Raw genomic sequence first — 14,367 nt, forward strand, 5'->3', positions numbered from 1 at the left:
CTGAAGAGAGATCTTAGTTCCCTGCCCAGGAATTGAACTGGGGTAACCTTATTCATTTCATTCCTGGATGAAAACCAGAAATACTAGCTGCTAGACCACCAGGGGCTAGAGGCTAGAAGCAAAATGGCCCTGGCTGTTTCCCCCACTTGAAAGCAAGAATGTTTCAAGGAGGTAAAAACTGTAAAAACAGGTACAAAGTTTATTATTAGAGACACAGCACAAAGTATGGGAGAGCACACAGAGAAAAAGTTTATTTTTTTAAGTCAGAAGCTAGGCAGAAATACACACTGGGAGAGTAGTGTTGGCATCCTGAATGAGGAGCACAGTAAGGATGTGATTTAAAGCACTTATATAGGACAGCCCTTCCGGGTCTTGGTTTACCTTTGGCCAATTATCTTGTTTCTTTTTCCACACATGACTTGTCCCAGGACCCTCTCCAACACACGTGTGCAACTTTTTGCTAAGATGTATCCCACTTCAGAGGTCTGTGGGTGCATATCCACACTTACTATGGGGTGGTGCCCCCCCTCCCTTTTTGACCCCCAAGGAGCCTTCCTGTGTATGCAGACAGAGAAGTTTCCCTTGATCTCAGGAGTGGTCATCTTACCTCTTTACCTCAGCAGAGTTCAGCTTCTGCCACTAGCTTTGTCCTTGGAGTGTCCAGGTGAGAATAAAGCTTAAATTTTGCTTCACTTGACAAACACTTGCTGTCCAGCACAGGGGCCCATCTATCTCCTACCTCAAAATTTCCAGTTTATCGTGGTTTAACCTTCCAGTCCTTCCATTCTGAGCTGTAGTTTCCTATAGAGCTTCTCTAGATGCAGTAGACTTCTGTTCTTGCTATTTCCCCAGCTTGGTTCTTCATATTTTCTTGTCTTTACTGAACCAATTGTATTGAGAGATTACCAAAGAAATGGAAGCCATGGTCTGTGTCTGTATTGGGTGATGATACAGGAAATGCTGAGTTGGGCTTGGCTGCAGAGAATTTTATGCTAATAAGCAGAAAGTAACAGAGAAAATAAGTTTTTGGCAGAAGTTGAGGTAATATCTTGATCCAAAAGGATCATCCCAAAGGCCTAGGAAGAGAGTGATAATCATAATACAAAGCCAAGTGATGAAAATCAGAACACCAGATTAAAGCAAGAATATTCTGTTCATCCATTCATTCTACTTACCATGTGCCAGACACTGTTCAGGGAATCTTGTAGATCATTTTTAGAATTCTGCCTACGACACCTCAGTACCTTAATAACATCCAGCAGATTGAAGGCACTCTGAACTAGATCCTGTGCCCCCTTAACTAAAAATCTCATAATGTCTTCCCATTGACACATGGTATAGTTTATGGACAAATGATTCAAAATAAAGAATGGAAAGTAGAACCGGAAGAAAATTCTTACCAAAAGAAAATGACTTTTTAATGACTGCTCAGAGCTGTAGCTCTTTAGAGAGGTTGGTCACAGTTGTGGTTTAAGTGCAGAAGATGCTGTATGTGGCTTCTTGCAAGCTGAACAACACTGAAAATCTTTATGTAGAAGCATTTTGTAAATAAATGCTATACAAATGAAAGATATTAACATGCAGAACCAGACAATTTTCTTGTGCCTTCTGATTTTTCTTATCATTCCCTATTGATAGCATTTATTGTTCACTCCATGATGAATATATGTCACAACGTGGCAGCTTAGAAAGCCATTAGAATGCTGACAGTCTTGGGCAAGCTTTCATTCTAGTTAGTATGTCATTCTCTGAATCTCTGATACAAATAGAATTTTAAAATTCAGGACCACATTTGTTTTCATTCATTTATTTTATTTTTTCAAATGTTAACAGGATATTCCTTCTAACAGCCTTGCCAAATTATTCTCTCAAGCTCCAGATTGCATTCTCAATATTGAACTCATGAAGTTATGTTTTTCTACTCCTCTTCCTGTTTAAGAGATTTAGCCTTGTCAACCTTTCCATTAAGTGGCAACTCAAGGGTCAGAAGGTAGAGAATGAGCCTTCTCAGCAAGGCTTAATAATAAGGATAGGAAAATTAAGACTCTTTCAGCCTTGGCAAAAGTAAAGAAAAGGTAATTATCTCATAAATTTAATTGGTATATGCAATCAGTATAAATTATTCTAAACAAAATATCCCCTCCACCTTTACAATAGGGATTTTGGCAGGAAATACTTATAGCAGTTTATATTATTTGGTTGACATAAGCCCAGTCTTACACTAGACATCCAGGAGTTTTAAAATTTTGATATTTTATCATTGTGTGAAAACTGACTCTGGGTTGGATAGATGTTCTGTAATACTTCCAGGAGACAAAAAATCTTATTTGAATCTTCAACTACAGTTTTTAGCATATTGACCTGCTTCTCTCCACATTTTTTACAATCTATGATTTGTTTATCAGTTTTATTTTATGTATATCTTGAGCTTTACCAAATTCACTTAGAGATAAGCATGAAAATTTTTATAAATAAATAATATAGTAATTCTTAGACTTTGCATAAATTTCTCATGTATGAACTGAAAAGCAGATGTAGGGGGAAAGCTTCTCAAAACATAATCCATAATAAATTCTAACAAACAAAAATATTTCTTATGAATTTTTATTAGAAAATCTTGCATACATTTACCATGTTTGAGTCTACCTTTACAGGGTTCATTTTTATACATGTTAATTTTAGTGTACACTTTATTCTTAATGAATGAATCTTGTCTCATAACTGAAGAAAGAAGGAATTATCATGAAGGTTAGTGTCTAAGAAAATGTTTCATAACCAAAGAAAATATTTCAGTACATTAGATATTTCTAGGACATGAATAGTCAAAAGAATAAAAAACATAAAATTGTTTATTTAAAAGAAAACATTTTTTAATTGTTCTTTGAGTGTTAGTCAATCACAATCTGGTGTTATCTACAGTCACTGGACTTTGTTTGTTTGGAGGTGAGGGTTACATTCACTGTTAACTGATTTGTTCATATGTATTTTATTTCTTTATCAACACAAATTTCCCATAAATAGTTTAAAACGCTTGTTTATGTGAATATTTTCCAAAGTTCAAAGAAAATTCTTAACTTGAAAAAATTTTATTTAGATAATTCATTCTTAATTATTCTTGCCAACTTAGTCAATGTATCCCCTGATCAATGAATCAGTGTTAATCCCTTAACATTATTTTCTATTTCTATGTTCTTAGTGCCTCTTCTCTGATTTCACAACTACTTATCAAAACAAACAGCTTATCCTGTTTCACTGCTCTCAACATCTTTCATAATTGCCCTGTGATGTTTAAAGTTGCAGATAATTCACATATGAAATATACTGTCTTTAATCTATCCCATTTCCTCAAATTCTCTGCTTTCAATGAAACCTGAAATCTAATTTAAAGCAAAGTTCAAAATAAGATCTGTATAACATCCATTGCAGTATTTTCACTTTGAAGATTTATGGCATGCTACAGCCTAGCTTTTTTAACAGGAATGAAAAAGGTAAACATCAAAAAGAGGGGATTCTAGCTCAAAGTAATTTGAGAACTCAGAAGAAATCACTTGTCAGCTTCAAATTAATCATTCATTCCACTGTTGACTAATTGCTTTTCAGAATAGTGAATTTCAAGGTACAATTTCATGGCCACTATCATTATTCTTGGAAAACAATGGAAATGCGAATGATATTATGACCAAAGACAGATACACAATTCCATTTCCAAAATGGCAGATTCTGGAAAGTTATGTGCTATTTTTAATAAATTTGAGAACTTATTGTTAAAGTAATGGGCAATGACCATGTAGGATAAAAAATGAGGATAATTGAGAATCAACATGAGTTCCCTGGGAGGAAATTAATCCAAAGTAACATAATGTTGCTCTACCGGCAGCATCCTATGGCAGGATGTCTCCCTGGAAGTTCTCCGCTCCCAGGCATGGGTCCCTGGGCTTCCTGCCTCAGAAGCACACAGCAGCTGGCACTGTGGGAAGGTGAAGAACTTCCCCAATGATCATTCTTCCAAGCCTGTGCACCTCACAGCCTTCCTCGGCTACAAGACCGGCATGACCCACATGGTGAGGGAGGTCGATAGGCCAGGGTGCAAGGTGAACAAGGAGGAAGTTGTGGAGGCTGTGACCATTGTGGAGCTGCTGCCTGTGGTACTGTGGGCATTGTGGGCTATGTGGAAACACCTCGAGGCCTCCAGACCTTTAAGACCATCTTTGCTGAGCATTTCAGCAATGAATGCAAAAGGCACTTCTATAAAAACTGGCATAAATGTAAGACAAAAGCCTTTACCAAATGATGCAAAAAGTGGCAGAATGTAACAGCAAGAAGCAGCTGGAGAGGGACTTCAGCAGCATGAAGAAGTACTACCATGTCATCTGCGTCATTGCCCACACCAAGAGGCGCCTGCTTCCTATACACCAGAAGAAGGTCCACCTCATGGAGATCCAGGTGAACAGAGGCACTGTGGCAAAAAAACTGGACTGGGCTGGTGAGAGGCTATAGTGGCATGTCCCTATGATTCAAGTGTTTGGGCAGGATAAGATGATTGCTTTCATTGGGGTGACCAAGGGCAAAGGCTGCATAGGGGTCACCCGCCATTGGCACACCACGAAGCTGCCCCATAAGACCCACCAAAGGCTGCATAAAGTTGCCTGTATCCCAATACAGGCAACTTTATGCAGCCCTTGGTGAGCTGCTGGGGTGGCCTTCTCTGTGGCTCAGGCTAGGCAGGAAGGCTACCATCACCACACTGAGGTCAACAAGAAGATCTACAAGATCAGCCAGGGCTACCTCATCAAGGACAGAAAACTGATCAAGAAAAATGTCTCTACTGATTAGGATCTGTCTGACAAGAGCATCAAATCTCTGTGTGGCTTTGTCCACTACGTTGAAGTGACCAATGACTTTGTCATTCTCAAATGCTGCATGGTAGGAACCAAGAAGCAAGTGCTCACCCTGCATGAATCCTTTCTGGTGCAGACCAAATGGCAGGCCCTGAAGAAGATTGACTTCAAGTTTATTGACACCACCTCCAAATTTGGCCATGGTTGCTTCCAGACTGTGGAGGAGAAGAAAGTATTCATGGGACCCCTTAAGAAGGACAGAATTGCAAAGGAAGAAGGGGCCTAATGTCAGAACAGATTGCACAGCTGATAGAATCTCAATAAAATTATTTTGGGGGGGGAAGTTACATAACGTTTTTTCTCTGATAATTTTTTAATGTTACTGATCAGCAAGTCACTGCCAAGATGATGTATTAATTTCAACAAAGAAAAGTATCACATAATACCCTTAGAAATAAAGTAATAAATATTAACTTTAATAGCACTCATTTTAATTAATTAATTGATTTTGGCTGTGTTGAGTCCCAGTTGCAGCATGTGGGATCTTTCACTCTTTTTAAATTTATTTATTTATTTATTTTTGCTGCATTGGGTCCCAGTTGCAGCACGTGGGATCTTTTATTTTGGTGGGCAGGCTCTTTGTTGTAGCAATGTGGGCTTCTCTCTAGTTGTGGCACTCGGGCTCCAGAGTGCGTGGGCTCAGTAGTTGCAGTGCATGGGCTTAGTACCCCCACAGCATGTGGGGTCTTAGTTCCCTGACCAGGGATTGAACCCATGTCCTCTGCATTGGAAGGTGGATTCTTAACCACTGGACCACAAGGGAAGTCCCCCAGTAATAGTACTCTTAAGAGGATTACTTAAGTATTGATTAATAGCTATAGATCATGCTGAATAAAGCTTCAATTATAGCACTGTAGTTTTCTGACTCTATTTGGTACCACTTAATAATTAACTGGATGAGAAAAATGATTTTCAAATCAGATAGTAATTTTTAATATCAGTTAGATATCTAAAGCTGAAAAGATTTGTTAGAGTGATGTTCTCGAACAGCTAAAGTCCCTCCAACAAAAATCAACAAGATAATGAATAAAGATATATAAAAATAATCTAAGAAATCTTACACAGTCCATTATGCAAAATCTGGTTTCATAGCAGGTCCTATGAAAAAAATATCCAGAGGATTGATTTATTCACAATTTTTATTTTCATTCACTCATTTAATAAATATTTATCACCATGTCCTATTCTGGGTACTGGAAATATAATAGTGAATCAGAAAAATAAAGACTCTTTTCTTCTAGAGCTTCCATTTTAATAGGTTGTAGCATAATATTAACAAATAAATAAATAAACAAGATAATTTCAAATAGAAATAAGATTCAAAATATTTTGACTAGAAGTAGTGTTGAGGACTAATTTAGGCTAGGTCAGGAATGCCCACTGAGGATTCGATATTTGAGCTCAGAATACTAAAATGAAGCATCCAGATATAGGAAAATCAGGAGTTAAAGTTTTAAGGCAGAGAAAACATCATACGTGAACACCTTAGGTGAGGGAGGATGAGCTTGGCCAAGTAAAGAAAGTGGCAAGTGGTAGAATCAGATAACAATGATTGTGCAGAGTAAGATCATTTAAGAATTTTAGACTTCCGGGAAGATGGCAGAAGAGTAAGACGCGGAGATCACCTTCCTCCCCACAGATACACCAGAAATACATCTACGCGTGGAACAACTCCTACGGAGCACCTACTGAACGCTGGCAGAAGACCTCAGACCTCCCAAAAGGCAAGGAACCCCCCACGTACCTGGTTAGGGCAAAAGAAAAAAATAAACAGAGACAAAAGGATAGGGACGGGTCCTGCACCAGCGGGAGGGAGCTGTGAAGGAGGAAAAGTGTCCACACACTAGGAAACCCCTTTGTGGGTGGAGACTGCGGGTGGCGGAGTGGGGGAGCTTTGGAGCCGCGGAGGAGAGCACAGCAACAGGGGTGCGGAGGGCAAAGCGGAGAGATTCCAGTGCAGAGGATCGGGGCCGACCAGCACTCACCAGCTGAGAGGCTTGTCTGCTCGCCCGCCGGGGTGGGCGGGGCTGGGAGCTGAGGCTCCGGCTTAGGTCGGAGCACCGGGAGAGGAGTGGGGTTGGTGGCGTGAACACAGCCTGCAGGGCGTTAGTGCACCGCGGCTAGCCGGGAGGGAGTCCGGGGAAAAGTCTGGAGCTGCCGAAGAGGCAAGAGACTTTTTCTTCCCTCTTTGTTTCCTGGTGCGCGAGGAGAGGGGATTAAGAATGCTGCTTAAGGGAGCTCCAGAGACGGGCGCGAGCCGCAGCTAAAAGTGCGAACCCCAGAGACAGACATGAGACGCTAAGGCCACTGATGCCGCCACCAAGAAGCATGTGTGCAAACACAGGTCACTATCCACACCCCCCTTCCAGGGAGCCTGTGCAGCACGCCACTGCCAGGGTCCTGGGATCCAGGGACAACTCCCCCGGGAGAACGCACGGCACGACTCAGGCTAGCAACGTCAAGCCAGCCTCTGCCGCCACAGGCCCGCCCCGCACCCCGTGACCCTCCCTACCCCCAGCCTGAGTGAGCCAGAGCTTCCGAATCAGTGGCTCCTTTAACACTGTCCTGTCTGAGCAAAGAACAGACGCCCTCCGGTGACCTACACGCCCAGGTGGGGCCAAATCCAAAGCTGAGCCCCTGTGAGCTGTGAGAACAAAGAAGAGAAAGGGAAATCTCTCCCAGCAGCCTCAGAAGCAGCGGATTAAAGCTCCACAATCAACTTGATGTACCCTGCATCTGTGGAATACATGAAAAGATAACGAATCATCCCAAAGTAAGGAGCCGTGTGGATGAAAGGCTCTTGGTGCTGCAGCCAGGAGTTAGTGCTGTGCCTCTGAGGTGGGACAGCCAACTTCAGGACACTGGTCCACAAGAGGCCTCCCAGCTGCACATAATATCAAATGGCGAAAATCTCCCACAGATCTCCATCTCAACGCCAGCACCCAGCTTCACTCAACGACCAGCAAGCTACAGTGATGGACATCCTATGCCAAACAACTAGCAAGACAGGAACACAACCCCACCCATTAGCAGAGAGGCTGCCCAAAATCATAATAAGTCTACAGACACCCCAAAACACACCACCAGACGTGGACCTGCCCACCAGAAAGACAAGAACCAGCCTCATCCACCAGAACACAGGCACTAGTACCCTCCACCAGGAAGCCTACACAACCCACTGAACTAACCTTAGCCACTGGGGACAGACACAAAAAACAACAGGAACTACGAACCTTCAGCCTACAAAAAGGAGACCCCAAACACAGTAAGATAAGCAAAATGAAAAGACAGAAAAACGCACAGCAGATGAAGGAGCAAGATAAAAACCCACCAGACCTAACAAATGAAGAGGAAATAGGCAGTCTACCTGAAAAAGAATTCAGAATAATGATAGTAAAGATGATCCAAAATCTTGGAAATAGAAGAGACAAAATGCAAGAAACAGTTAACAAGGACCTAGAAGAACTAAATATGAAACAAACAATGATGAACAACACAATAAATGAAATGAAAAATACTCTAGATGGGATCAATAGCAGAATAACTGAGGCAGAAGAACGGATAAGTGACCTGGAAGATAAAATAGTAGAAATAACTACTGCAGAGCAGAATAAAGAAAAAAGAATGAAAAGAACTGAGGACAGTCTCAGAGACCTCTGGGACAACATTAAACGCAACAACATTCGAATTATAGGGGTTCCAGAAGAAGAAGAGAAAAAGAAAGGGACTGAGAAAATATTTGAAGAGATTATAGTTGAAAACTTCCCTAATATGGGAAAGGAAATAGTTAATCAAGTCCAGGAAGCACAGAGAGTCCCATACAGGATAAATACAAGGAGAAATACGCCAAGACACATATTAATCAAACTGTCAAAAATTAAATACAAAGAAAGCATATTAAAAGCAGCAAGGGAAAAACAACAAATAACACACAAGGGAATCCCCATAAGGTTAACAGCTGATCTCTCAGCAGAAACCCTACAAGCCAGAAGGGAGTGGCAGGACATACTGAAAGTGATGAAGGAGAAAAACCTGCAACCAAGACTACTCTACCCAGCAAGGATCTCATTCAGATTTGATGGAGAAATTAAAACCTTTACAGACAAGCAAAAGCTGAGAGAGTTCAGCACCACCAAACCAATTCTACAACAACGGCTAAAGGAACTTCTCTAGGCAAGAAACACAAAAGACGGAAAAGACCTACAATAACGAACCCAAAACAATTAAGAAAATGGGAATGGGAACACACATATCGATAATTACCTTAAATGTAAGTGGACTAAATGCTCCCACCAAAAGACACAGATTGGCTGAATGGATACAAAATAAGATGCATATATTTGCTGTCTACAAGAGACCCACTTCAGACCTAGAGACACATACAGACTGAAAGTAAGGGTATGGAAAAAGGTATTTCATGCAAATGGAAACCAAAAGAAAGCTGGAGTAGCAATCCTCATATCAGACAAAATAGACTTTAAAATAAAGACTATTAGAAGAGATAAAGAAGGACACTACATAATGATCAAGGGATCGATCCAAGAAGAAGATATAACAATTGTAAATATTTATGCACCCAACATAGGAGCACCTCAATACATAAGGCAAATACTAAGGGCCATAAAAGGGGAAATCGACAGTAACACATTCATAGTAGGGGACTTTAACACCCCACTTTCACCCATGGACAGATCATCCAAAATGAAAATAAATAAGGAAACACAAGCTTTAAATGATACATTAAACAAGATGGACTTAATTGATATTTATAGGACATTCCATCCAAAAACAACAGCAAACACATTTTTCTCAAGTGCTCATGGAACATTCTCCAGGATAGATCATATCTTGGGTCACAAATCAAACCTTGGTAAATTTAAGAAAATTGAAATTGTATCAAGTATCTTTTCCGACCACAACGCTATGAGACTAGATATCAATTACAGGAAAAGATCTGTAAAAAATACAAACACATGGAGTCTAAACAATACACTACTTAACAACGAAGTGATCACTGAAGAAATCAAAGAGGAAATCAAAAAATACCTAGAAAAAAATGACAATGGAGACACGACAACTCAAAATCTATGGGATGCAGCAAAAGCAGTTCTAAGAGGGAAGTTTATAGCAATACAATCCTACCTTAAGAAAAAGGAAACATCTCGAATAAACAACCTAACCTTGCACCTAAAGCAATTAGAGAAAGAAGAACAAAAAAACCCCAAAGTTAGCAGAAGGAAAGAAATCATAAAAATCAGATCAGAAATAAATGAAAAAGAAATGAAGGAAATGATAGCAAAGATCAATAAAACTAAAAGCTGGTTCTTTGAAAGGATAAACAAAATTGATAAACCATTAGCCAGACTCATCAAGAAAAACAGGGAGAAGACTCAAATCAATAGAATTAGAAATGAAAAAGAAGTAACAACTGACACTGCAGAAATACAAAAGATCATGAGAGATTACTACAAGCAACTCTATGCCAATAAAATGGACAACCTGGAAGAAATGGACAAATTCTTAGAAAGGCACAATCTGCCAAGACTGAATCAGGAAGAAATAGAAAATATGAACAGACCAATCAAAGCACTGAAATTGAAACTGTGATTTAAAATCTTCCAACAAGCAAAAGCCCAGGACCAGATGGCTTCACAGGTGAATTCTATCAAACATTTAGAGAAGAGCTATCACCTATCCTTCTCAAATTCTTCCAAACTATAGCAGAGGGAGGAACACTCCCAAATTCATTCAACGAGGCCACCATCACCCTGATACCAAAACCAGACAAGGATGTCACAAAGAAAGAAAACTACAGGCCAATATCACTGATGAACATAGATGTAAAAATCCTCAACAAAATACTAGCAAACAGAGTCCAACAGCACATTAAACGGATCATACACCATGATCAAGTGGGGTTTATTCCAAGAATGCAAGGATTCTTCAATATATGCAAATCAATCAATGTGATACACCATATTTACAAATTGAAGGAGAAAAACCATATGGTCATCTCAATAGATGCAGGGAAAGCTTTCAAAAAAATTCAACACCCATTTATGATAAAAACCCTGCAGAAAGTAGGCATACAGGGAACTTTCCTCAACATAATAAAGACCATATATGACAAACCCACAGCCAACATCGTCCTCAATGGTGAAAAACTGAAAGCATTTCCACTAAGATCAGGAACAAGACAAGGTTGCCCACTCTCACCACTGTTATTCAACATAGTTTTGGAAGTTTTAGCCACAGCAATCAGAGAAGAACAGGAAATAAAAGGAATCCAAACCAGAAGAGAAGAAGTAAAGCTGTCACTATTTGCAGATGACATGATACTATACATAGAGAATCCTAAAGATGCTACCAGAAAACTACTAGAGCTAATCAATGAATTTGGTAAAGTAACAGGATACAAAATTAATGCACAGAAATCTCTGGCATTCCTATACACTAAGGATGAAAAATCTGAAAGTGAAATCAAGAGAACAGTCCCATTTACCACTGCAACAAAAAGAATAAAATATCTAGGAATAAACCTACCTAAGGAGACAAAAGACCTGTATGCAGAAAATTATAAGACACTGATGAAAGAAATTAAAGATGATACAAATAGATGGAGAGATATACCATGTTCTTGGATTGGAAGAATCAACATTGTGGAAATGACTCTACTACCCAAAGCAATCTACAGATTCAAGGCAATCCCTATCAAACTACCACTGGCACTTTTCACAGAACTAGAACAAAAAATTTCACAATTTGTATGGAAACACAAAAGACCCCAAAGAGCCAAAGCAGTCTTGAGAATGAAAAACGGAGCTGAAGGAATCAGGCTTCCTGACTTCAGACTATACTACAAAGCTACAGTAATCAAGACAGTATGGTACTGGCACAAAAACAGAAATATAGATCAATGGAACAGGATAGAAAGCCCAGAGATAAACCCACGCACATATGGTCACCTTATCTTTGATAAAGGAGGCGGGAATGTACAGTGGAGAAAGGACAGCCTCTTCAATAAGTGGTGCTGGGAAAACTGGACAGCTACATGTAAAAGTATGAGATTAGATCACTCCCTAACACTATACACAAAAGTAAGCTCAAAATGGATTAAAGACCTAAATGTAAGGCCAGAAACTATCAAACTCTTAGAGGAAAACATAGGCAGGACACTCTATGACATAAATCACAGCAAGGTCTTTTTGACCCACCTCCTAGAAAAATGGAAATAAAAACAAATGGGACCTAATGAAACTTAAAAGCTTTTGCACAGCAAAGGAAACCATAAACAAGACCAAAAGACAACCCTCAGAATGGGAGAAAATATTTGCAAATGAAGCAACTGACAAAGGATTAATCTCCAAAATTTATAAGCAGCTCATGCAGCTTAATAACAAAAAAACAAAAAACTCAATCCAAAAATGGGAAGAAGACCTAAATAGACATTTCTCCAAAGAAGATATACAGACTGCCAACAAACACATGAAGGAATGCTCAACATCACTAATCATTAGAGAAATGCAAATCAAAACTACAATGAGATATCATCTCACACCAGTCAGAATGGCCATCATCAAAAAATCTAGAAACAATAAATGCTGGAGAAGGTGTGGAGAAAAGGGAACCCTCTTACACTGTTGGTGGGAATGTAAATTGATACAACCACAGTGGAGAACAGTATGGAAGTTCCTTAAAAAACTACAAATAGAACTACCATATGACCCAACAATCCCACTACTGGGCATATACCCTGAGAAAACCATAAGTCAAAAAGAGTCATGTACCAAAATGTTCATTGCAGCTCTATTTACAATAGCCAGGAGATGGAAACCACCTAAGTGTCTATCATTGGATAAATGGATAAAGAAGATGTGGCACATATATACAATGGAATATTACTCAGCCATAAAAAGAAACGAAATTGAGCTATTTGTAATGAGGTGGATAGACCTAGAGTCTGTCATACAGAGTGAAGTAAGTCAGAAAGCGAGAGACAAATACCGTATGCTAACACATATATATGGAATTTAAGAAAAAAAAAATGTCATGAAAAACCTAGGGGTGAAACAGGAATAAAGAAACAGACTTACTAGAGAATGGACTTGAGGCTATGGGGAGGGGGAAGGGTAAAGGGTGACCAAGCGAGAGAGAGGCATGGACATATATACACTACCAAACGTAAGGTAGATAGCTAGTAGGAAGCAGCCGCATAGCACAGGGAGATCAGCTCGGTGCTTTGTGACCGCCTGGAGGCGTGGGATAGGGAGTGTGGGAGGGAGGGAGACGCAAGCAGGAAGAGATATGGGAACATATGTATATATATAACTGATTCATTTTGTTGTGAAGCTGAAACTAACATACCATTGTAAAGCAATTATACTCCAATAAAGATGTTAAAATGAAAAAAAAAAAAAAGAAATGAAGCATACGACCACGCAGAAACTTGTACACAAATATTCATGGCAGCATTATTCACAAGAGCTAAAAGATGGAAACAAGCTAAATGTCCATCAACTGATGAATGGATAACAAAATACAGTATATCCACACAGCAGAATATTATTCAGCAATAAAAGGAATGGAATACTGACACGACAAGGATGAAGTTTGAAAACGTTAAGTGGAAGAAGCCGGTCGCAAAAAAAACCCCACATATGCTATGATTCCATTTATATGAAATGCCCAGAATAAGCAATCCATAGAGACAGAATGTAAATTAGGGTTACCTGGGGCTGGGGGACAGGGGACTGGGGAGTGGCCACTAATGGGCACAGGGTTTCCTTTGGAGATGATTAAAATATGAAACTCTGTAACTATACTAAAAAACATTGAATTGTACACTCAACAGGTGAACTGTGTGATATGTGAATTATAGCTTAATAAAGCTGTTACGTTAAAAAAAAAAGAGCTATACAGTTTATCTTTTACTGATATTCTCCAACATTTTATTATGAAAATTTTCAAACATACAAAAAAGTTGAAGGATTTTATAGTGAGCACCCATACCCATGTCCTAGATTCTACCATTAACATTTTACTAATTTACTGTATCATATATCCATCCATTTATCCATCTCTCTATCCATCCACCAATCCAACTTATTTTTGTGATCTATTTTGAAATTGCAGACATGAGTACACATCTAAATATTTCAGCCAAGTAAATCATTAACTAGAGTTCAATATTTGTTTACATTTTTTCTTTTGAGATAATATACATGAGTGAAACACCCAGATCTTGTGTATAGTCACTAGTTTTGACCAATGCTTGTACTTGTTTAACCCAAATCCCTATTGTTATTAAAAAAAAAAAAAAAGAATTTTACAGGTCATAAAAAAGAAATCTGATTTTATCCCAAGTGAAATGGGAAATTCCTAGAGCATCTTGAGTAGGAAAGTAATATGATTATATTGTATCCATTTGACAGATCATCCCAGTTTCTCTGCAGAGAAAAGGACAGTGAGA

The 14,367-nt window shown here is 39.2% G+C and overlaps 1 pseudogene; it reads left to right on the top strand.

Annotated features, from left to right (window-relative positions):
* The first annotated feature begins 3,891 nt into the window (after positions 1-3,891).
* On the top strand, positions 3,892-5,124 carry LOC114889444 (annotated as a pseudogene).
* Positions 5,125-14,367: the final 9,243 nt, after the last annotated feature.

The sequence above is a fragment of the Monodon monoceros genome, unplaced genomic scaffold, assembly GCF_005190385.1.
Source record: "Monodon monoceros isolate NGI ecotype Baffin Bay Population unplaced genomic scaffold, NGI_Narwhal_1 Super_Scaffold_9, whole genome shotgun sequence".
NCBI classification, from domain to species: domain Eukaryota; kingdom Metazoa; phylum Chordata; class Mammalia; order Artiodactyla; family Monodontidae; genus Monodon; species Monodon monoceros.